The 26472-nt window shown below is 41.5% G+C and overlaps 1 protein-coding gene across 11 annotated transcripts in view; it reads right to left on the bottom strand.

Moving 5' to 3' along the window:
* Positions 1–26472, bottom strand: part of WDFY3 (WD repeat and FYVE domain containing 3) — a 159688-nt gene that overhangs the window by 108801 nt on the left and 24415 nt on the right. For 8 of the 11 annotated variants that reach the window (XR_009486147.1, XM_059843928.1, XM_059843931.1 and 5 more), the window contains exon 2: positions 17423–17517. The exons of the other annotated variants lie outside the window; for them this stretch is intronic. The gene's annotated coding sequence lies outside the window, so the exon portion shown is untranslated. The remainder of the gene's footprint in view (positions 1–17422; positions 17518–26472) is intronic. 11 annotated transcript variants of the gene reach the window in all.

Genomic DNA, 26472 nt, shown 5'->3' with positions numbered 1-26472 from the left:
TGAGTGGTAGGAGCAGAAGAATCTCCATGTGAGGAGAAATGAAGCAACTAGTGAAAGCATAGCATAAGCATCTTCACTTTAAAAACTGCCCTTTGTTTTTTTCCACAGGCTGTCAGATGGCTGCACGTTTCCCCATGAGCATAGGAGAGGCTGACCCATTTGAGCAGCTCTGATATAAAGCCATTCACCAAGGTTCTTAACTTTTCTGTTAAGTTTATATGGGAATCTCACAAGATAAACCCATGAGATTCTCCAGAAGTTTCACAGGACCTAATTTCTACCCTATAAAATATTTTGAAGTGTTTTCTACTGTTAGTGGAAGCTGTTTAAAAAATGATCATAAATTACGTTACAGAAAATACCAACAACTTCCAAAGCTCAAAGATAGACACTACAAGAAAAACACAACACACACACATAATCATTGAGTTAGGGTATGATAATGTATGGGTAATACTACTACAGCTATCAAAACATTTGTGAAGCAAAAAAAGTAGACAGAAGCTGCATGAGACACACTCATTTTCACAACAGCTATTATAAATCTGAGCTCTGCATCTAGCTCCAAAAGGATGTTATTTAAATAAGCAGCTAGGTAATTAACTGCTTAGTAATTACAGTCACAAGTGCCTGTTTCTCCAGGCACTATATTCTTATTACATCAGCAGCTTAGCAGTGAAACAGGAATCAACTTTGCACATTATAATGGGACACCAGTACACACCTCGACCCCAACTATCTCAGCAAAATGAAATTTAAGTCTTCTTGCTATAATCGATCTCAGAAGTCCACTAGGATCAGTAAATTCCACACCTGCTAGCTCCCTCCCCACTAGGTCTGTTACTTTCCTGAATTTCAGGTTCCCTACCCATGTAGTGAGTACTAACATTCTGAAGATGATCATCAATACGCACTATTCAAAAGGACATTGTCTGGCCTTCAAAGGAAACAATAAAGAGCTGTTACTGGCTAGATTCACATCCATTTTTGCTTAGAACTGAGCAGGAATAAAAAATTCTCTTTGTAGACAAAAACATCAGTAGGAGGGGAAGTGAGGAACACAACTACTTCCTCCCATTCTCTTCCCCTCCACCAGTCCTGCCACCAAACACAAAACAACTACTCACACACAAAGAAAATCATGCATAAGCAAACTGTGGTGATGAAAAGGATGCCATGAGCTCTCCCCGACAAACTGAACTGGCACACATGCCTTTGGGGAATGTTGCCTCGTAAGAGAGAGCCTGAAGCAAATCACATATTCTGCTCCAGTTATAAGGGTGCTTATTCCCATACTATGATTTCCTCTTGTTAAATATCCAGTCATCTTGCTGAAACAGGAACTATTTCATTAAGAAACCTCCCCAACATGAAAACACCACCAACTCCCACTCTACCTTTTAAGTATTGCTAAGTACCAATAAGGAAGTTAAGGAAGGTGTGCAGGCAAGGATTTGTAAGGTCACACTATTATTTCAAAGTCCTGACTTTTGTGTGCATGGTTTGGCTTTTTTCCTCCTTTGCACTGAAAAAATTCAAAATTTCTTGAGCAACCTTATGTTACACCTAAAAACAATCCTGACTTTTTTAGATGAACAGAAGAGCTAATACTGGTCTGTTTATATAGGTTGAAGAGCTGCTTACAGAGGTGTCTCAGTTCACAGGGTAGTATCCAAACCTGAGAATTCAATGCAGCTATTTTTTGCTTAATACCTCTAAGAAACAAACAAAAAAGCCTTGCTATCCTTATTCAGGACATGTTTTTCCTGTTCTCTGAACTCCCGTCAGATGACAGCTAAAGATAAAATTTCTCTGTTATTTGCAATATTAGAAAAGCTATTCTTATACTCAATCTGACCTTAATGCCTTGAAGTCTCTGCAAAAACAAAAATTCCTAATGCTTCAACAAATATGAAGAACTTTAGTAACTGTTTATTGAGAAAGATAAAGTTATAAATCATGGACTATCAGTCTTCTTCTTCTTCTTCGATTTCCCACAAATTATTCATGATAATGAAACATAATAGCAAGTGCTGATAGAGTAGATTTCCTGTGGTTTGTACCCTCCTGAAGGTTAATGTTTTATATTCAGTGTAAAAGGACAACAATTAAATAACAATGATACTTTTGACCTATGCTGTGGGGATGGAGGAGAGCTGTCTTGCTAAAGACTAATAATGCACATATTCTCACTTAGTAATAACTTAAATGACAATGACCTTTAGTTATATCAACTTTTTGCACTTCATTTTATTAAAATAAGAAAAGAGAGTACTGCTTTTGATTTCTGCAAATAGCCTATTTTTTCTGACTTACCATGTAAAGCTTGCATCTAGAAGATTACTGTCTCTGCGTTTTCTAGTGCTTTGATAACCACATTTCCCAAAATTACTTACACTACTATAACAAAATATTTCCAGGCTACAAACACTTCTTCTGCCATCTCCAAAAAATAAGCCTGCAATGCAAAGCATTAAATCCTACCTACCCCAGCTGAAAATAGTGTGTAGTACTTCTCCGAACCACAGCTGAAGTTGCATCACTTTTCTTCATTGCTATCTCCATCAAGAAAAGCACAGACAACTTTGATACCTTGAGTGCAGTTCTACAATTCAGAATGTCCTTGGGACTGAAGAGCCTGCTTCAACATCATTGTTCAGAGCAGTAGCACACAACAAGAGTTACCTGGCATGAAGGACTACCCATTCACATGTGGAGGCAAAGGATGTGACTGCAATCATTGCCAACAGACATCTGGGGATGGTGTACAAAACTCAAACCTTGATGAAACAGAACTGCAAGTTATTTTTACAGAGAGTAAAGACGAGACAGTGCTCAAGGGAGCAAATGTGTGCCGCCTTTTCCTACAGGGAACAAATCTGTCCACACTGCATCTAGAATGTGATTTTTGGCTGGATGATGATAATTCCACTTCCTACATATTTATTTAGCAGTCATTATGATCTGTCATCACCATGAACCCGATTCTCAGTACTACTTTTCTTTAAGAAAGCCTTTAACAAGACTGAAGGACTTCCATTTTCTCAGCTCAGTAATAAACTCATAACCAAGCTAAAGAATTGAAAATGCTGAAAAAGCAAACAGCCAGAAAGCTCAAATACAGGCTATTTAAACTGGAGACCTGTTGATTTAAGGTGTCTGCCTTTCTACACTTTACATCTTTTTCAATTAAAATGAAAGATGAATTCTTTTTTTGTCTAGAACTATCACACAATCCTGAGAACCAAAAAGTAAATCTGCTGTTGTAAACATTTAAATAGCTAAATCCACCACTTGTTCAAAAGCAGCTTTTGAAAAACATCATGGGAACTGAATGAGTAATTTTCACTTTTCAGAAGCCAAATGGCATGTAATGAATATTGTATCCAGCTAGGAAGAGCAGAAAACGTCATCTTTGAGGTACCTGTAACAGATGGTCCTTCATCTCTTCACAAGACCAAGAAATACCATCCAACAAACCCTAAGGCTACCTGAAATCCATATATATGATTGCTGGGTTCTACACACCTTCATCTCTGAATTTCAATGCAAAGTCTTAAACCACCTCATCTGCATATAAACACAGATCTGATCTCCAAAAAACCACTTAAGGTTTGCCAGCCATCAAAGAAGGTTGAAAATTCCATACCTCAAACTTGCTCCAAAGCATCTGCATAGGTTGGAGAAAAAAGACAATATTCTCACCAGAAAAAGGTTTTCAATAATTCCTTCAAGGCAGAAATATATTGCTGGGCTGAGGACCTGCAACAAACTCTTCATATGCAACAAACTCATCATATGTAAAAGAAAACTTTCTGCTTTATTAGATGAAAAATGGTCATTCCAGAAAATAAATCAATCTTGCCATGTTTCATTACCCCTAATCATCAGTTACAGAGAAGATCAAAGTACGGGGCTCTATGCAGGTATTATGTTAGAAAGGAGACACCTGCATTAGCACCTTCAGGTGGTTCATTCATAGACATCCAGGCTCCAATAAACCATTTGCCCCTGCCTGTGCAATCATACCACTGAGACATTTTTTCCACTCCTCTGATGGTCTCAAAGCTGGCAGTTCAGCTCTAAGTGCCACAAAGTCTGAACTAGCTCTGGACATACAATTCCTCCTCTACTCAAGGAATGCAAAGGACATTTTTTACCAGAAAAATATGCTAACCGAGGAGACAAAAATATGTGTAACACAAAAATCCTGACAGGCAGAAGCAAAGTCCAACTTCGCTGAAGCAGACACAAAACATGACAAAAATAGAGACATTGCTCACCAACATGTATTTTTGAAACACTTATTTATAGAAAAATGATGCCTAGTAAGTTAACAAGTTTTGGACTGAGGGAACAGAAATTCTGTTCTTCAGTGTAACCAGTATGCATACATTATAAACCTAGCAGATTACTTTTAGAACCTATAATTTGTTGGATTAATGTTAATCTGGAACTTTGTAACTGGACATTTGAGGTGGGAATGACCCCCATTTCCACCTGCTGGTTGACAAAACAGTAGATTAGCAAACTTACATTATCCTGCAAACCTCAATACTGCTATAAACAGCTGGAGCTGAAAAATACATTGAGGAAAAGTAAATACTGAAACATGATTTTTCTTTTGAACATATACTGGCAGAGTTGAAACATCTCAGAAACATTTGCAGCTCAGCAAAATTACCTGAAATGGAGGAATCAATTGGAACATTTTATCGGAAGCTTATGAACCAACCAACCTATGCAGCATCAGAAAAAATACACAGGATACCACGAAGATAGGTAACAACTGGTTTAAAAACTCAAACGAAAACAGAACAGACTATTTGCTTCCTCAATATCTTGGAGAGCAACTTCTAATTGAATTCTTAATGTGTTCCATGGTAAAATATCTTGAGCATCTTTGAATGCTGGTTTTCTTGTTTTGTTTTCAAAAGGCCTAAATAAACTGATTTGCATTAATTGGACAAACAGAATACTAGTTAGAGCTCACTGGGAATATAGCAGAACTGAAATTTTAGGTTGAAGTCCCAAACTGCATGACAATGCCTAAACCATGAATTCAGGAGAGAAAATTCTGCTAAGAAGCCCCTAGAAAACGAAAAAGCGGTGAGAGGATGAGATGGTAGGGGACACACACAGAAAAACAAACAAAAATGCAAAATAATCTGGGATATGAGGAGACAAGTGTGTACTTAGTTGGAATGCACACATCAATTAAAGCATAGGAATAATAACAGTGCTCTGGAGAGTGGCTCTTGCATTCACAGTAAACAAGCGAAGCAAAAAAGCCTTCCTAGGAAAGTTATTGCATTCAAACCAATAGTGAAACAATGAGCTACCATCAAGAATGGGGAAGAGTGCTCTGGTCTAGTCACCTTTCAGAGTAATGGGGAGTGGGAGGGAGGAGATGAGAAAGGAAACCAGCAAAACTGGAACAGGCCTTTATATCCTCCCAGTAAGGCCATGCAGGAAGCAAAGGAGCACCAAAGAGGACATGTTCAGTAATGACAATATTGACCCTAAGCACGGTTCTCAAATTTATCTAAAAACCCACTGATTTTTTTAACAGGAGCACGGTCCCCATTTGTGGTGATGATAGTGGGTTTCCTTCTCAATAGAAATCTAAAGCAAAAACTTCCTGCAGCCATGTAAACCAGCCATTTACACACCAAAAAGAAAACATTTCTTCTGCCTTTAGGAAATTTGCACATGAAGGAATAGTAAGTAGAAGGCCATTACCTGTAAAATTTGTCTCCATAGAGCCACCCTTGTTTCTAACAACAGGGTAAGAAAAACAACAAAATTATCCTACCAGCACATGTTTGGCTGATGTAATAAAATTCTTCTCTCTGCTACCATCAAGGTAGAATGATTGTAACAAAACCAGCAGCATATCTGCATTTAAATCAGCATTAAAAGCTGGGCACAAATGCTTGTTTATTTTTGAAGCAAGAGGAAGTAAGGGTGAATAACCTCAATGTTTTAAGCTGCATGTTCATAGTATTTCTAAGTGCAAAACAAAATAAAACAGCCCAAGACCTTAAAATTAGCAATTCAGCAGAGAGATTAATGGAAAAGAAGCAGAAATACTTGCATACACATTATCTACTGTCTGAAATTAGGATGCTCCAAAGGCATACACTGAGTTCCACTGGAATAAAGTTCTGCATATCATATAGTACAGAACCAAAGGACTACTTAGGCTGAAAAAGACCCTTAATAAGATCATCAAGTCCAACCTCTAAACCAGCACTGCCAAGTCCACCACTAAACCATGTGCCCAACTGCCTCATCTGCACATCTTTTAAATATGATGACTGGAGCAGCCCCTTCTCTGCGCAGCCTCTTTCAATGCTTGATAATCCCTTCTGTGAAGAGCTTTTTCTTAATATCCAATCAAAGCCTTCCATGGCACAACTTGAGGACATTTGACGGCTGGGGACAATGGGATCCTAGGGTACATCTGGAAGATGGGGGAAGTGATCCTGCCCCTCTACTCAGCCCTGGTGAGGCCACATCTGGAGTGCTACTTTCAATTCTGGGCTCCTTAGGACAAGAAAGACAAGGAGCTACTGGAGAGGGTGCAGAGGAGGGACAGAAAAATGATGAGGGATCTGGATCACCTCTCATGTGAGGAGGGACTGTGGAAGCTGGACCTGTTTAGTCTGGAGAAGAGAAGATTGAAGGGGATCTCATTGACGCCCACAAGGGTGGGTGCCCAAAGAATGGTACCATACTCTCTGGCAGTGCTCAGTGACAGGATGTGGAGCAGTGGCCATACTCTAAAACACAAGAAGTTCCACCTCAATATGGAAGAAGAATTTCTTCACACTGAGGGTGGCAGAGCCTTGGAACAGGCTGCCCACGGAGGCTGTGGAGTCTGATGACATTTCAAATCCACCTGGACATGCTCCTGTGTCACCTGCTACAAGTGACCCTGCCTTGGCAGATGGGTTGGACTGGATGATCTGAGAGGTCCTTTCCAACCCTAATGATTCTGGGATTTTTTCTCATCCTGTTACTTGGCAGAGACGACTGACACCTGTAGTATTGTCCACTGGGGTCCCAGGATGAGGGAAGAGACGAGAAAGTTGACTCCATGTATCAGCAAGCTAGGTTTATTATTTTATGATAGAAAATATATTAAAACTATACTAAAAGAACAGAGAGAAAAGATTTCATCAGAAGGCTAAGCTAAGAATAATAAAGGAATGAATAACAAAGGCTTGTCTCGGACCGAGACGGTCTGGACAGGTGAACTGTGGTTGGCCATTAATTCCAAACAACCAGATGAGACCAATCACAGATTCCCCCTGTTGCATTCCACAGCAGCAGATAAGAATTGTTTACAGTTTGTTCCTGAGGCCTCTCAGCTTCTCAGGAGGGAAAAATCCTAAGGAAAGGATTTTTCCTAAAACATGTCGGTGACATCTCACCCTTTTTATTTTAAATAAATTAAAAGGAAAAGTGTTTGCAATTTCATCTGCTGGGCCATGCAGAGGAAAGAACAAGCACCTGAGAGGCTTAATGTTGCCAATCAAAACATCAATCAGTGCTGATGTGGAACCGTCAGGGAAATTCTTCACCTGCAAAACATCAAATTACATCACACACCAAAACAATCTTAAGATATAAGAAAATGCAAAAACAATGAAAAGAAAGTTCATTGCTTCAAGTCCAAACAGCTGAGTTTCAGGTTAAGTCCAAACTGAAGATGTTCCTCTCTGACATCGCTGAAAGTCCCTTTTGGTCCTGAAACAGGCTTGCTTGGCTTTTCAACGCTTTTTGAGCTGCTAGCTCTTTCAACTCTTTTAATTTAATTTTTTTTTTTTTTTTTTTTTTTTTTTTTTTTTTTTTTTTGGACGAAAGAGCAGCAGCAGAGAGGAGCCACTGAGGCTCTGCGGGGGCCCTGGCCCTCGTGGAAGGATCAGGGATCCCAGACCTGGCCTACAGAACGGTGGCCCAGGTCCTGACGGGGGAAGCAAAGCCCCCGAACCAAACAGCCGCTGGCCGGGCGGAGGCCCTGGCCCAGGGAACCGAGCCAAACGGCCCAGACCCGGCCCGCGGAGCGGGCTCCGTGGTCTCACAACCCGGCACCCTGCTGCTAATGCCTGGGCAGCACGAGTGACCGAACGCTTCATCCCCTCTGAACCGGTGCAGACCAGCAGCTGGGGAAGAGAAGCTTTTCCAGGGATCATCACCCCAGATCTGGGGGTGCTTTGTCCCCAGAGCAATTGAGCGACGCTCACTTTCCACTGTTTCTCCTGCCTCTGCAATGCAAATGCAAAAGGTGTTCCTCCTTTCTGCCCCTCGGTACCACCCCCACTCCCTGCGGGCTGGGGACCAGAAGCAGAAGGCTCAGGAGCCACCTCCCCCACGGTGCTGGGGTGCGCAGGGGGAGTCAGGCATTCCAACCCCCAACGGGAACCTCCGAACCAAACCCGAACCGGCCCGCGAAAAACGCTGAGTTTGAAAGCAGGCAGACGGGCTGAGCCCGCAATCAGCTGTCGAGCCACAACCCCCCCACGGAGGGGCAGACCGGCATCCCCTTCCCCTGTCCCAGCTCCCCCCGCAGGGGCAGCCTCGGGACAGCCCGAAAAGCTCGGGGGGGAATCCAGGCTGATCGCAGGCGCCGCGGTGGCCGCCGCGGGGAGCGGCGGGGCCACGGGCGACTCCAATGATGGTTCCGCTTGGTGGTTCTCAACCTCAGCCTCCTCCACTGGCATGGCAGGCAAAGGCGGAGCCGCCGCGTTCGGAGCCCTCACGGGGTCTGCTGGAGGGTCGAACGCGGATTCGACCGGCGCGGGCGGCGCGGCATCGACCCCCGCCGGGCTGGGGACAGCAGCCGCGTTTTCTCCGGGTACCGGAAGCTGCATCGCGGGCGCAGACAGCAAAGCCGGCGGAGCCGACACGGGAGGCGGCGGGACAGCCGCGGGGGGCGGCAGGGGCGCGGGGCCCGCGCCCACTGGTGCCGCCTGCACTGTTGTCTCACTTTGCTTCGGGAGCGGCAGCGCAGTCGCGAGCTCTTGGCGATTGCTGTCGAGTGCGTCGCCTAGCAACTCGGGCGAAGCCGCGGGAGGCGGTGCTTCTGCCACGGGAACGCCGACAAACTCCGCTGGAGGCGACGGGTCCGGTCCGGGCTGAGGCGGTGCCGCGGGAGGGGCCGCGGGGACTGGCACCTCCTGCGGGGCGGGTTGGGGTGGGGCCCGCGGCTCCGGCTCGGGCGGTGGAGCCAACTCACCTCCCCCCTGAGAGCAGCAAGGCGGGGGAGGCGGTTCCGTCGGAGCATGCTCCAAAGGCGCAGAAAAAAACTTTTCTTCTGTCGCGGGCAAAACTTCGCCCCCCCGCCGCGATTCGGGGGGGCTGGGAACCTGCAGGCTGTGGATTTGCACTGGTTCCCCTCTTGCCAGCGCCAGCGAGAAGGGAGACATACCTCGGCAATCCGCAATCCACTGATATGTAGACGCTTTCCGTTTCAAAACTGGGAAGAGAGTTCTGAATGACGGATAAACCCGAGGAAATCCAAGTCCCCGGTAAAAAAGGTCTCGGATAATGAATTCCATGCATTCCCATATGTATGAATCAAGGGCATACAGCACATCAGTGAAAAAGCCATGGTGCTTTGCCCACCTGAAAAACTCATAGAAATGTATCTTCAGCATAGGAATTCTGTCCTCATGACCCCATTTTTGCCAGAGGCCAATAAGTTTCTCCTCTGAGGGAGAGAATGGAACCTCCGCCTCCGTAGGCACCCTTGTCCAGATCCGAATCTGCCTTGTAAGAAGGGAAGCATTTTCAGGAAGGGAAGTGTAAACAGTACCTTGTGACAGTGTCCTCTGGGCTTCAGCAGGCTGCTCTGTGCCGCAAAGACTTCTGGACATCTTGTCTCGGAGACTTTTCAAAAGGTTCTCTCTGCGGCCAGCCAAATGAAGAATTCTTCCTCACTCAGGGTCCAATTGTGGTGATTCCTTCACTCGAGGTACCATCTGTCAGTTCTGTCCTCGGTGTTCACCTTCTGTGGTGGTGCTCCTTTTTTCACTCGGGGTCACCATTTGTAGTATTGTCCACTGGGGTCCCAGGATGAGGGAAGAGACGAGAAAGTTGACTCCATGTATCAGCAAGCTAGGTTTATTATTTTATGATAGAAAATATATTAAAACTATACTAAAAGAACAGAGAGAAAAGATTTCATCAGAAGGCTAAGCTAAGAATAATAAAGGAATGAATAACAAAGGCTTGTCTCGGACCGAGACGGTCTGGACAGGTGAACTGTGGTTGGCCATTAATTCCAAACAACCAGATGAGACCAATCACAGATTCCCCCTGTTGCATTCCACAGCAGCAGATAAGAATTGTTTACAGTTTGTTCCTGAGGCCTCTCAGCTTCTCAGGAGGGAAAAATCCTAAGGAAAGGATTTTTCCTAAAACATGTCGGTGACAGACACCCACCTAACTAGCATTTCCTTTCAGGTAGTTGCAGAGAGCAGTAAGGTCCTCTTCAAGCCTCTTTTTCCCCAGGCTAAACAGTCCCCCTTCCCTCAGCTGCTCCTCATAAGAGGCACCACCAGTGGGAAAAACAGCAAAGATTCCTATGCTTTGTGTAACTAAGCAAGAATTGCAACAATGGGAGAAAAGTACTGTCTTTTCTCCTCACCTTCCCTCTCTTCTGCTCCTCCTTCTCCTTCCCCTGACCCCTCTCCATTGGGTGGCAGAAGATCCTCTAGGGATGACAGTCACAAATTGCAGATAAAAGCAATTCAACCCCTCTCAGTCTCATCTTCAGTCTTCCTGAGGATTGCAGGTAAAGCTAGATTACGTCCTGGGCTCCTAGGGTGGTTTTGGATCCAGCTCCACCAGACTGCACATGGAAACACTTCTCAGGAGCCTCACATGGAGCAAAGAGCAAAGACAAAAGAGCTGACTGTGAACCTTTCCTTACAGAAAACAGCTCTAGCTCCTCAGTAACACAAGAGACTGCTGCTCCCAGAACACTGTCTTGCAGAGAAAGCCTGGGACAGATCCCAGGCTTTCTCTGGGAAAGGCAGGACTGAGCTGTTTGGATTTAGAAGTAGCCCATCAGAGATACAAGGTTTCCATCTCCAGCAGTGAATGTATCAGATAAAGGATTAAACAGGAAAAAACAAAAGAGGGGAAAGAAAAGACAAAACACCTCCACAAAATAAACACTTAACAAGAAAAAACACAAACCTACAAAGCAGACTAAAACTGCAGACTTTAAAAGCAATATTAATTACTCAAATGAATGGATTCTTCTAGTTCTCCAGTGAATTTTTTTTCAATGGCACACTTACTAAATGATCAAAGTGGGCATAGATATTTTATTGTATATTAAAGCTGGTGTCTCTCATAAAGGGAAAAAGCTGCAACACTTTAGAAAACCTATACTTATTTTGCTCATTTTTGATTGCCGATAAAGAGGTTGGTATATTTACTATTTACCATAACTACTTTCAAAACTATTTTTGTTTTTCTCTTCATTACTCATGTTCTAGTCCTGCTTGGCAATAGTGCCAAAATAAAAGCTGTATTTCACAGTGAATAAATGATTTCTTGACACCAGTTTGCAGTGTATTACAAGATTACATAGGACAGCTAGAAATCCCCCCCAAAAGTTCCTCTTTATTCAAAGGGAAAAAATAAAACCTATAGCACTCAAGAGACAGACTCAATACCTTAGTATTATTTTCTCCAACTTGTAAGATTTCTTCAAACATGTGTAACATAACTCGATAACAAGCTTGCTTCACAGCAAAACTACTGCACTCAAGGCTTGTATTAGTTGTATTTTGAAAACTACCCATGTGACAAATAAAATCAATTGTTCTCTTCCTTAGCTGGGATGATAAATGTCAACTACCTACTTTTAACTTATTTCTCTAAAGCCAACATCCTAAACACAGAAAATTATGCAGTGGTAAATTACTCATTTTGTTCAAAAATATCACTGGATTGTGACTAAACCTCTGATTGATCACAGCTTTCTCCTATAACAGCAAGTCTGACAAGAAGAGGTACAACTTCACACGTGCTAGTAGTGGAATTAAATTTTAGTCTGTCGGGGAAAACTATCATGCAAGGAATTAAAAGTAGCTGGGATTCATTTAGGTCTCATCCTACCTTGAATTCTTGAAGTTCACCGCCAGCATCTTAGTTTTCAAGTCGTCCCCTTGTAAGACACTAGCGACAGGAGACAAGCTCCCTTGCCTCCAAGGTGCTGTCAGCCCTTGGTCAGTAAACATCCCTGTGGCAGTCAGGCGGCTCTGCCAAGCTTTGCACCACCAGCCCCCGCGCCGACTGTACCAGTGCCCAGGCACGAGGGATTGCGAGCAAGGAGCAGCTGCTCCCTCCCGGCAGGCTGGAACTCCAAGGGAAGAGATCCCTTGTCCAATGCACAGGCCCCAGTCACTGATACAGCTGCTTCACAAAGAATAAATCTAACTCATACAAGCATCAGATCAAGATGAAAAACTGTGTGCTCAAGCAAATTGACATCTGGTCAGCAGTACAATCACTGCAAAGGAGAATGATGTATCATGGCTTACAAATTAATTTGCAAGATGACATTTTCCTGCTTTTCTTATCACACAGGAAATTAAATACATTTCAATTTTCGTTACAATAGAACTAATTATTCTGGGGGGAAAAGATAAACTAAGGACAAGAGACATTCCTTTCTAGAATCTGAATCAGATGCAATGCGAATTTTCTTGATTAACTCTTCTGTTTTTCAGGGCTTTGTTGGTTTGTTGTGTTTTTAACACTGTTCTAGCTTGCAATGCTACTTTCACGCACAGGACCATACAATCTAGAACTGCCAGGTGTTTTGTTTCAATAACAAAAACGATTCAGAAGTGGCAGTATCTTCCAAGGAAATGTTATCCAAACTTGCATGTTATGCCTCACCACTACACTTGCCCCTTCCCCTAGCAATAACTAAGGGTACAGAAAACAAATTCTGATTGAAGCTGTAGTTCTCCGAAAAGAATTCTCCTAGAATGATACTCAAATGACTACACTGGACACTGCTTTCCAACTACATTTATCCCAGAAGAGAGCTTGAGCATCCACTTAGTAAAAGTACAACTACTGACATGGAGTTTATTCACATTTTTCCCTTGGATTCAGCTACACATACACACAATACTCATACTAAGGCAACAGACTTCCTTGCTGGAGGAAAAAACATTAAGAAGAGAACAAAAAAAGAGACTGTAATTGTCTATCAAATGCACTGTAATGTCATTTACAGGTACATAAATCGCTGAGTAGTTATTCAATGCAAGTCCTTTCTTCTGCAGTGCATCTGTGAAAATGTACGGCCTCGCTTAGATGACCTGCACTGTGCTCGGCTATTGCTGGATGCAAAGAACCTGGTGACAGAACTTGCTCCTCACAAGAGAGAAAACAAGACTTTTCAGTTGCTAATCCTTTTCTCTGGTTTTGTGCTCCTTTTAAGACAGTAAACAGAGTACAGAATGAGGATAACTACTCTTATTTTCTTGTTTATTTTTACAATGAACACAATGCAATAAACAGAGTGAAATCCAACAATATGCTGGCAACAAAGACACATGAAATAATTAGGTAAATAAATGCTCAATACTAAGATTTAATTGCAACAATAGTTGCAATCAACAATCAAAGAAAGGCTTCTTCTCTTATACATCCATATATTCCTTCACAATTTTACCATACATTTCTTTCTTTAGTTTGATTTTACTTCTCTGTCTACTCCTAAGGAGATCTTTTAGCAACACCAAAGAGTTAACAGTACCTTTAATATACTCTCACTGCAACACAGGCAGGTGGTAGCCCACTTCTGCACTATTATTTCCTCACTTATAAAAATTGCTGCACATCAGTTTCATCTCCCAGCACTTTGAACAGCTATTCTTGCATCTACAGGAATGCGCCTTTGAGATTTCTCCCAGGCAGCTTCCTGAAATTAAAATCAAACAAGGCAAAGCTCTAAAACTAGGTTTACCATGCCTCCAGTTTGTTTCAATTCATGGGACTTAAAAGTCTTTCCAAAGGACTGCCTAAGGCTTGCCTTTCACAGGCTATCACTTATCAGCAATGGCTCTACCAATATTCCCCCTCCCTTTGGGACAGAAGATGGGGCATGAAACTTTAACAGCATTCTGTAATTCCAATTACACCACTGGAGCACCACTCTCTGCTGCTAAGGTGTACCTTCTTAATTTGTAGTTTTGCCAGAAGAACATTTGCTAGGATACCAAGGAAAAAGCCATACCCCAAGAAGTCAGGAAAACAGCAGCAGGGATAATAGAAACAAAGAACAGCGTCCCCACAGAGATAACCTAAATAGAGATTCTTTTATTTTTTTTTTTTTTTTTTTTTTTTGCCTCACTATGCTTCCCATCCATAAGAAACTATGGCATCACAGATGGGAACATGTCAGACAAGAGAGTTTTAGGCATTAATCTATTGCTAGCAAAAATTACTAATGTAGTGTGAAATATTAGTGCTTACCTCTAAGGGAGCCATGAAATGAATCTTTCATGATAACCTGACAACTATGAGAAGAGCATTGTGTATACAAGAGCATGGCACACAAACACCCCTTTCTATCACAGGGAATTTAAAACAAAGCAGAATGACAGACTCCTCTGACACCATCTCAAGATGACAATTATTTCCATATATCTTATTCTACAAAAGCTCTTGAAAAATTTGGTCACTCTTCCCTACCCACACATTTTTCTCCCTGTGCCAAAATAAAGAAACTGCTACAAATAAACAACACTTCCATTCAAGTTCTAGGTTTCAGTGCTGCAGTTTTCTAAAGGATAAAAACGTACCACAAACTGTGCTGTGAGTGTTAGAAGAGGCCATCCAATGCAATAAACTTAGCATAATTAGGTTATACACACTGACTGAGCTCCTTTGATATAACAAATAAACACAGGGTGAGTCAGGTCAAGCCAACACACACACTTTGCCTACCCCAGTGACAGACAGCTTCATATCAACCCTCTGAGCTGCCCACACTGACCTCACCTGCACAGCTTGTAAGTAAACTCTACTCCATGTACTAAAATCTAAATAATGGGTGGCATTGACAAATCCAGCCATGACAAGCTAGTATAGTAGGGAAGGCTACTTCAAAGGCTTTTCCAAGTGATCTCAAATCCCTATTAAGTGCTCCACAGAACCATTTTGAATAATTTTTGCTCCTGCAATATAGTAATTTAAGGAAGATCCCATTTAAAAAAACCAAAACACTGCACATATTAGACTCAAAAGAACATCCTTCAGAACCTTATACACTTCTATTTGTATCACTTCTATTTCTTGCCTCCCTTATGCACTAATCTTATTCATCTGTCAAGGAAGCAAACTAATCAGTTTGACACAATTTTCTCCCTAGCAAATTTATGTTGGTTGGCTGTCTTCCCTTATCTCATTATCTCCTATGTGCTCATAAACTGCATCACAGTTTTTACTATTATCCATGTAGCTGCAGGTAAGTCATTCCACAGCTGGAGAGAAACACAACGTGGCCCCATGGAGAGCTCAACCAAATCAAATATAGCATCTTGGGACTGAAAGGAACATAACCACAACCCTAAAACCAAGCTGTTAAGTTCTGCCAGTTCTTGCATGTCCTCAGAACTGGAAGAACAGGATGAATGAAGTGCCAAGGAAATATTTCCTACATAAGTATCTGAATAGTAGATCAGGATTCTAACAAGACAGTCTTCACAGAGACACAAAACAGTCTGCATTCAACAGGCCGCTTGAAACCAACTGCTTTTACTAAGTCAAGAGGGCGACTACCATGAGAGGAGATGAATCTTTCATCTTCTTTTGTTCTCCATAAAGTAATATATATGTCTCAAAAAAAAAGCTAACCACAAAGGGAGCTAGGTATTTTCTATTAAAGTCAAAAAAAGGTGTATTTCTGTCAGACTCCCTTATGGGCAGGTTTGTGGTTTTTGTTAATGAATAAAACATTGGAAACAAAAGCAGCAGCACAGAGTTAGAATGAAAGTATTGATGTTGGAGTGCAGGATTTGACATGGAAGGATGTGTTTTGGGGTTTCTGTCCTTCTGTATGCTTTTGTTAAATTAGAAGTGATACCTCACACCTGAAACTCTCACAACACTTTACAACTCTCAGTTTTATATGAAACAAGATAAAGATGATGAGAATACATCAATGACTAAAGCTCTTGATAAGAAATGGCAGCACTTGCAGTTGTTGAGCTCTTTGTGCCTCAAAGAGCGATGCCAACTAACACATCCTTGTCTTTTCCCACTGGGTCACTTCTTCACTTTCAGCGTCCGTGACATGCTGCAACATTTTTTTCCACTGGGTTGTTTTTCTTTTTGCTCCAAACAGGTCTGTATGTCAAAGGGTGCCCTAGCAAAGCCTGGACATTACTCTTCAGTAGCCACATCACATACCACACCCCTATGCTTGTAAAGTAAGCTAACAATAATTAGAATTCTTTACAGTAAATCAGACAGATTTAATAGATTTTAACTCAACTGCTCCTATGGAAATTCACCTCTTTGCTTCAGCAGTGCACTTAACAGACCTACCTTTTCCCTCTCCCCCTCCCACTACTCCATCTAATTTTACTTGTTACATTCATTTTTCTTCAGCAAACCAAGCCTTACTGAATTTAACAGCTACGCAAGCTTTTTTTTACTTCACTAGTTAAAAAGTAATCTAATGGGTGATAAATCTACTTAATCATTGGCAACTTTCCAAAAAACATGGAAGCAAGCTAGACTGAAAGTTCTAGTTGCAAAAGGAAGCCTCTTGTAGGCTGTAGTATTTGTAGAAGGACTATAGAGCTCTGGGGAAAAACATTCACAGCAAGCAGTCTATAGAGTTTGTACAAACTCAAGTAAACTAGGATATAACACCGAAATACAAGTCACTTGAGGCAGAAGTAGAGACAGCATTACCTCTGTGTGCATACAGAATGGACCTTTCCTAGCCTGTCAACTCTACTAAAGATCAGGAGTATTCTTCTCTTAAAGTAAAAATGAAAGATTTGAGAAATTCAAAGAAGAATCAGGCACTACAGACTCATGTATTATGATCATTCTTACCCTTTTTTTTTAACCTATTGATGAAAACCTCCAAGTTTCATGCAGCTTGTCTCTGAGCATTCATCACACCCACACAACTTTTTGTGACCACCCAGCAATGTATTTCCACAGCATCCTCACAAATAAACAGAATCCTAAATTTTGTTTGGGTAGAGCAATTTTAAGCTGACTGTGGTCTGACAGTGCCTGAATTAACTCCCTTTCTGTGACAGGCAAATGAACTGCTTCACACAGAATTTATTGAAGGGTATGTCAATTACAAATCAAAAGGCAATTTCCACAAAAGCTCTTCAACATTCACATCACTAACCTCTACAGCATTCCTGGAATCAGAGCGAACAGCTTCAAGAGAACAGGGCCCATTCCTTTCCGAGGTTTCTCTTCAACACCAAAGCTGCTCTCTCACTAGGTAAAAGAGAAAAAGGTAAGAATATAAACGTGACAATGAAGTCGCAGAGCTCTGCTCTTCCAAAATGAAAGAAGAGTCATTCCTATGACAACTGGACTTTCACAAACTAAGAAACTTTTTAAATAGCTCTGGGAAAAGGAACAGTAGCAAACTAGAAACTGCCAATGCAGCAGTATTTCTCTGATTAAATGACACTCACTGAGAGCATATGAGTGCTAAAAGAGTTAATATAAAACACAAGCCCAGTAATTAATGCACTGACAGCCTGTGATCAGCAAGAGCATCCCTCTGAGGAAGGAAGTGACTTCCCACTAATATAGCACAGGAATAAGAACTAAGCTACACTGATACTAACCCAGCTGAGCAACTGTGAAGCTACTGAACATACAGTTTTCCCTGGCCTCTCCCCTAGTTTGTCTGCCTCTTTATTTTCAGAGTTATAAAATATTAATCTTAGAACTTGCAAGCAGACGCACACAAGCCAACAAGGAGCATGAAGTCTGAGCTCACTTCAGCACAACTCCATGAATCCATCACAAGGCCCTCCAGCTAACCCAGACAGGTGGTAGAGGCAGTAAACCCAGCAGTGGCAACTGTAGGACCTGGCAAATAACTAAGTGAAATGCTGCGCCTTGGTTATTAACCATGAGCTGGCAGACCTCTGATTATTTTACCTCTGATTCCCAGTCAGTCCCATTTGGCACTATTAGTATAGTGTTCCTACACTCCAGAGCGCCACACAATACAGGCATACCTAAAGCAACTGGAAAAACTTCATAATACTACTTACATAATTTATTGTTTTAATATTTTGTACATTAAAAGGAGCGGATAATATTTTGGTGGGGGGAAACTGACTTGGGTAAAAAAGGCAGTACAGCATCAGGTACCTTTGAAAGGCTTTGTAAGACAGATGGCACTAAGTGAAGATCTTGCTCACAGTGATGTTGCAGAGGTTGAAACAAGATAAAATTTTGTTACTATGTTGTTCTATGCTCTAAAATCATTAGTAACTTGCTAGCAAGTTCAAGTGTTCAGCATTAACAACTAAAGGAGAATTTCTCTCTTAACTCCATCATCCATGACTGTGAAACCTTCTCCCTCCAGTTCTATCAGCTCATACAGCAAAGTAAGGAACCAGTAGCCACAACCAAATACCACCTGTGTACACAGCACATAAAACTGTAGAAATTGGACCATGGAACTCAGAAATACCAAAAGTAGGGAGAGCACTTTGATTTTATCTCTGCAGAAGCAAGTAAATATTTAAACTAAGATGATAAACAAATGGTCCTTTTGTCACAGGAACAGGTACTGGACAAACCTTAAAACAAATGAGGAACTGCCATTTCAGCTATCTTCATTTCACCATGTTAAGAACTTTATTATATAACCAAATGCGTCTCAGGTTCAAAATGATAGTTTTTTGTTTTTAAATACATACTATGGAGGTTTCAGGCTCCAAATCAGAACAGACTGTGATTGCACTGAACTTAATTAACACTTACCATATTTGCAAAGCTCAAATGACCAATTACACTACAAGTACACAAAACCCACAAGCTTCCTTGAGCAGAAATTAAAGGGTAGTATCACCATCTTTTCCAGCTAAAACCATAAAAAAGGCCATGAGGAAGTACAACCTTGAAGACAGCTTGCAACCCTCTTTCATATGTGTTTTTGACTTGGTCTGAACCAAAAGTTTATCTATGGTTTATCTATATTCCCATAGTACATTTGGAATGCCTTGTCTCTAAGTTCTGATTCCCCTACATTTATCCTACTTCTATATTTTGTCAGGGTCACAATAGCTTGAGAAAGACTTTATCAAATGTATCTGCACAAAGTGAATTGTTTTGACTTGCAGTCTCAAAACCAATAAACACAGGGGAGCAGGAGGTCCTGTTTAAACATAGTTAACAAGAACTAAATGCCTTCTGTGGTGCCAAAAAATAAAGCACTCCTAACTTACTTCCATCAACCAATCTTCAGCATTGCCCAAGCTTTAATTCTGCCTGTGGTCATCAGTTAGCACAAGTGACTGCAAGACCAATAGCACACACCATCTACACTGCAGCAATAAGAAAAAGGAAGATGTTTTCAACTTTGAATATCCCAAAACACATATCCTCCAAAGAAATGCAACTAAACTAAGCAACAAAATTGTTGCCTTCTGCTATAAGGCAAGGCAACCTGGTTTCAAGGGACAGCACGGCAACCCAAACTCACCAGGGTCACTCGGGCCAATGACAGACGCAGACACCAATGTGGTAGATGGTCAAAAGGCCTTTATTGTCTCATCTCGTAGGGTTTTATAGTCTAGGGAGCTTCACTACGTCAGAGGGGGGTCTGCAGTACTATCTATGGTTAGTAAGGAGTGGAAAGTTACTAGCGTTAGGGGGGCTACATTTCTAGTTACATTCCTAGGGTGATCTCTTATCTCAGGGGATTAAGGGAAAAGGAATCCTGCCGCTTTCCATCACATCGCATGATCTTCCATTCGCCTGTCCCTATCTACCACACAAAATAGGTTAGTTTTGGATCCACCAGTCAAGAGCAAAACTCTAGAAGCACTGAAGACACTTCGAATTACTCCAGTCTAGTGGAGGCACAGAAGGCCTCAAGAAGAAATGGCAGCTACTCTGACAAAAACTCAGCTGCAAGTTCTGAGAAAGGAGAACCAGTTCTGGTCAGTGTCAAGAGGGTGGCATAGCTTAGTCACCTTCCCGCCTTATTGAGTCTCCAGTGTAAAGGAGGAATATCTCCAGGAAGCATACTGACTGGCATGTTCAACAAAACCTTTCCTGGACAAAAGGATTATGTTTTTCAGACAAGATTCAGATTTAGCTTTCCTAGTTGATTTCTCATGGCATTCACCCTCTCTACACCTGAACTAGATTCCTGACTTTCCACAGGGACAATGGACCTCCTGGCAACATGCAGACAATATGGTACTCCATGGCTATGCTGCCTCCAGGCTTCCTTGTCCACCTCTGTCCACTAAAGGTGCAGAAAGCAATCTAAGTACATGCTGAACCTCTCCAGACAGGCAGCACCTTGCCCTCTGGCTAATGGCTTTCCCATTTGCAGATCACACACTATCCAGAAGCTGCTCAAAGCCACAAGAGAAAAGCAGCACAGCAAAGAACCAAACTGCCCATTCCGTATCCGGTGTCTGCTCCTGACCACTTCCAAAGCGTCTCAAGTGGCAATTACCTCATGAAAAAGTACACCATAAGTAACAAATACAACAGGGAGTACAGCGGTTCCACATGCAATGCAAAACAAACAGCATGGTGATTTCACCTCCACAGAATACTGCACACACAGGTAGCATCTGATACAGCCGATGGCAGTGCAGATGAGGTCTGCGTCACCTCGTTTTCATGACCCACCATTAAACCCTGGCAGCAGCCACGTCTATTACTTTCCAAAAGTGTCATTCAGCACATTTCCAAGCGTCACTCAGCAAACAAGTCTCAGCCATCAAAAACATCCCCACCCATGGCTTACATAAAGCTCCCCATATAATTTGCAATCTTTTCTCAGAACATAATATTAGGGTGGCCAGCTTGAGCATGACCAATAAAAACCTAAATGACACTTCACCACAGTTACCATCAATTTTAACAGACATCTTTTTCAGACAAGTCCCAATCTACAGGCAGTTCTTGAAGAGTTTATTTAGGTAATCTGCCTAATTACATAAGGTAAAATATTAAAAATTTAAATATTAAATATTAAAATATTTTTCCATCATATGAATAAAGGCTTTTTGGATTTTCTAAATGCAAAGTCCATTGGCTGAACATGTATTTTATAACAAATGCACTCCAGAATTATAATGGAGTTTTTTTGTATAAACATATTGAACTATTTCTTATCCAATCACACTTTTTCAGAACCGATGCTAAAAAGTTTAAATCAAGTTCTAATAATATGTATTTTTTACTTGATTCACTTCTCTTAGCTGCCATTACACCTTTGTTCTTGTGAATTAAATCCAGACCTACATCCTACTAGGTATTCAACCAGGTGTTTTAGGTCTCTTTTTATTTTGCCTCAATATCTCAATACTCATTATTTCTAGAGCTTAACAAATCAAATAGAATTTGATTGCTACCCCAACAGACAACATACAAAAAGTGCTAAATAACAAAACCTCAACAATCACAAACCACTTGGTTCCTGCAAAGAAGAAAACTGATCAATTAACACCATTCAAATCTGCTTTTATGTACATCTTATTTCTGAAAAAGAAATACAAACGTTATGCAGACTCCCATCTTAGTTGCTTTCCCCTTATTTATTTTCCAAGTATTCCTCTGTGGATAAACTATGTTTATCAACTTTATGCACACCATACTGGTGCCATCAGAATATTAAAAAAGGAAAGCCCTACAGGAGCATAAAGATTTCTTCTGTGCCTACACACACCACAGGTATTCAGCAGAAACCTAACCAGCCATTTTCCTCCCTGCTTCCACGTTTTGCAAAGTTACAAAACTCACTCATATATTACATCAAAAAGGAGTCAAGGAAGACATTACATATAAACTGTTGTTGATAGGAATTACAGTAGCTGAGTGCTAGCACTTACTCCACATTGGATAAAGATAGAAAATCCTGCCTCTGACGGAAAGAAATCAAAGGGATCATAAACATTATGTGATTCAAGTATATTTTTCTGCCTTTTCTAGCAGAGATGTGTGCTTAGCATGCATTCTCAACCTCACTGGTTCACTTTCAGGCACACTGCACGGGATGTCAAAGCCTGCCTTCAGTCAGATGAGGTCAGAGGTCAGGACCACAGACCAGCAGGAGCCTGGATCTGAATTCACACTGCCTACTATGATGAGAAATAACTTTGGCAACAACGTATTTCTGCTGTACATAAAATCTGAGAGAAGAAACACAAATGTGGACAATATGTTGTAAAAATACTCCGAGAAGTTTTAACAACAGGATCAGGATGGATGAGACAGATGTTTCCCTCCAACAAAGACAAGACCTTAAAAGCCAACATAAGGGTCAGATCCATTTGTAAAAAACAAACAAAAACCTCAAACAGGTAAAAAGCTACAGTTTCTGGCTCCCTCCAAAACCCTCTTCATTACTGTTTCTTATTCACTACTTCTGCTAAAACCCTACTACTGCAAAACTGCACGCAGGAACAAGTAAAGAAAGGTACCACATCTGTTTCCAATAAAGTTCACAACTCCAGCACTGGGGTACTTTCTTCTCCTCACCAGCATTCCTGGATTTTTTTGCTTTTTGTTTATAAATCCAACTCTCAGCACTCTTGTCATATACTTCCAAATGAATGCATACTTCCTAGTGAAGACTCCATTACCTCCTCCTGCTCACGGAGGATGAAGGAACGCATTAAGGCACACACTTCACTTTTTCAGAGATCAAACCCAGAGGTTCACAGTAGAAAACAGCAAAAATGGCACACCCAAGTGTACAGACACTCGTCACAACAGACTGCTTTAAAATTTTCACTATTATTCCATCCATCTTCAAATTAGAATATGGTTGAACACCGGTAACTCTGTGTTCTTGCTGTCCCTAAGACCCAGTGTAAAACAGCTTGGAAACACTAGAAAGATGATACCAGTAGTGAACACAGAGGAAATACCACTGCAGCTTAAACACAACTTTTTGGAGGTGGAGGGAGAATATATAAACCCAACAACTAATAATGTTTAGACAGGTAAAAATTAATTGGGTGGAAAAAAATGAAGATACCCCACTCTGTGCAACATCATGCCAAGTTCCAAGCCAATCTTCAAAATACTTTCACACTCAAGAGCAAAGGGAAGTACCCTCACAAAAGGGGTCTTAATGACAGACTATTACAGCTGCCCTATATACAACTCTTAAATGTTGTTCCTCTTCACTGAAGTTGTCCAGGAGCCAAACACAAACAATAGAAACACTTGATAGATTGCTTGGGCACCATGCACCTAAAAGTTCCTCCTTAATCTAAAAAATTCTGCCTTTCAGCCAGGTTTTTCCCAATACAGCAAAGCTTGAGAAAATGTAGATGTAAATGACCAACCAGACACAATAAAAGGAGACATCACCCAAGAGAAGCTGCTTGAGCTGCAGCTGCATTCACATCTCCTCCAGAAGCATCCTCTATACAGAGAGGCAGAATGCAAAACAAGAACTTCAACAATCTGGGACTGGGTACAATTTAACAGCAAGGAAAGTTTAACACCAACAGTTTAAACTTTTTTTAAAGCAAGACAGTGAAAGTCAAGGAAATAAATCCAGTCTCATTTATTGTGGGTAAGCTCTGTTGGAGCTTCAGTCTAACTGCAGTCATTAGGAAATCAGGAGGTCTTAATGCAACACCTGATTTCTATGCTACTGGAAATAAAAATGCTCCACAAACTGCATTTATGTTAAGTCAAAGCCAAAATTAGTCTGAAAGAGGAATAAGAAAATTGTCATACACGCTTCATGTTACTTCACCTTTTAACTACTCTCTAATTAAATTTGCATGCTTTGGTAATATCTACTATTATAAGTTGATGCTCCAAATGGAAATAAATGCTAATTCCCTCTGCAAATGAATTATCAAAACCACGTACATTTAAATAGATTAGAAAAATTTATTTCAAGTTGTCTTCAGAATGCTCTCACCTACCGAACTCAATACTCAATTTACAAAAGTCTGCCAAGGATGCATTAATTTAGTCACCTATAAACAGTCTTCTGCTCTTAACAGCAAAGACAAGTGTTTCTTGTAGAAATAAATCACAACGTGTCAGTGCTAAACTCCAGATGCTCCCTACATAGACATGCTGAATTGACTTGTAGGTCACCTGTGACACAAAATTTCATTAATTATATTGCTTGATAAGAAGCATTGTCTTTTTCACATAGAGGTTTTCAAACTAAGCAACTGGGTCTTAATGTTATAGCACTATGATCTCTGTCACTGAAACTGCATGTTGTTTGCATGTAAATACAGAATGATACAGGATGGAAGACTTCTGTGAAGCTCAGTGCGGTCCAACCTCTGCTCAGGGGCAGCTTAGATCAGTTGCTCACATGAGTTCTGAGCATATCCGAGAGTGGAAATCCCATGGCCCCTTTGAGAAACCAACTGTGCTGTTTACCTCCATGGTATAAATTTCTACCCTGCTTGTAACTGGCCTTGCGCTCCTTGTGTCCAATGCCCCTCATCTTATCCCTGTGCATCTCCGAGAAGGCAGTTAAAATTTCTACAGTGGTCATCTCTTCTGAATTACAGATTAGTGACCACAGAGATACTTTATAAGTTGATCAGGTATCTGAGGACAGGGCCCTTAATCAGATCAGTCAGGTACACACCGATACAGTAAGAGTATTTTTTATACAAGCTATTATTTTATTTATGAATGAATAAAATAAACCTAGATAAACACACATAACATTTTGCTTCATCAAATAGTAAATAAAGATCAGAATAATAGAGAGGGGTTTTTTTGTTTATTTCAGGAACACTATTTAGCTTTCCATAGGACGAACAAAACCCTCTGGATATAGACACAAACCCTGATTATCTAAATCACTGGTATCTAATATTCTGAAATCCAAAAGTCAAATACCTGCCTAGAGGACAGATGCTCTGGCATTTCTAAGAACAGATCAGTTACCTTGGTATTTGGAGGCTTGCAACACAATTCTAAATCTATGTTCAATTCCCTCACTGATGGGTGTATGGTTATTTGTTCTTTTCACAAAGAGAAGTGTATAAGTTGTTGCAAACAGTACACTCAAAAGTAAATAAAGATTTTTCCCTCTCAATTAGTGTCTACAGGCTAACTTGCTCAATATAGCTACATTCACTGATGCTATATGGCATAATGTAATCAATATATCACTATGTTATCCCTGCCATTAATTCCAAGCTCATAAGCATTTTTATTTACTTTAATTAATCACAAAGTTACAACTTCCTAACGAGGACCAAAGGCTGACCTATATTAAAAGGTGCCACAGGCTATTGGCAAACCAAAGAAGTCAGGCTTTTCACAGCACTGCATGATGGGAGGACAAGGGACAACAGACATAAATTGATACAAGAGAGGTTCAGACTGCACATAAGAGAGGATTTAATCCTCCACTGAGGACAGAGACGCACCAGAATGGGGCCCAGAGAGGCTGTGCTGTCACCAGACTTGGAGGCTTTCAAGACATGACAGGATCAAGCCCAGTACAACCTGGTTCCACCTCAGAGCTGGTCTAGCTGTGAGCAGGAGGTTGTACTACAGACCTGCCAAAGTTTGTCCCAGCTTGAGAGACCTTGAGAGGTTCTCTTCCCTACTGTCATGTATGGGGTTCAGCTGTCCGTCTCTGCTCCCACACACGCGTAGGATGGTTCTTTGCACGCTGGGCCTCAAAGGACGAGTCTGGACTCTAGCTTTTTCGGTCTTCAGAATTGTTTATTATTTCTTATCTACAAAGTTCCTTCTCTGCCCGACCTGGATCCGACCAGCAAGGCAGCCAAAGGCACTCAGACCGCCCACGAGGCGGTCGCGTCTTTTTATAGTAAAACCTACGTACATCATATTTACCTTTCATTCCCAATACCTATCACCCTCGTCACCACGTGCACCTTCACCACAGACCAATCCACAAGTGCCAACATCACCACAGAAGATGGATGACAAGAAGAAGAAAGAAGAGCCCTGTGACATGCCCTGATTCCTCCATCTTGTCTCCATAACCCCCTGTACCAAAACCCCAAAATCTGTGTGCTTCACCCTATAATTATGTCTTCCCTTCACCATTCACACCCGAGCGATTCTCACAGGTTTCATTTCCTCATACACAGGTGGCACATCCCTAGATGGATCAAAATCAAGCCACCAAATGCTTCTGGCAACATTCCAAGACTTCCGAGCCCCCCCCCAAGGGTTCTCTCGGTAGCTCTGGACATCAGGAGTGATGTG

Source organism: Haemorhous mexicanus, chromosome 4 (genome assembly GCF_027477595.1).
Source record: "Haemorhous mexicanus isolate bHaeMex1 chromosome 4, bHaeMex1.pri, whole genome shotgun sequence".
Classification (NCBI taxonomy): domain Eukaryota; kingdom Metazoa; phylum Chordata; class Aves; order Passeriformes; family Fringillidae; genus Haemorhous; species Haemorhous mexicanus.
Note: the sequence above shows the minus strand (reverse complement) of the source record. Positions and strands in the feature narration are given on the sequence as shown.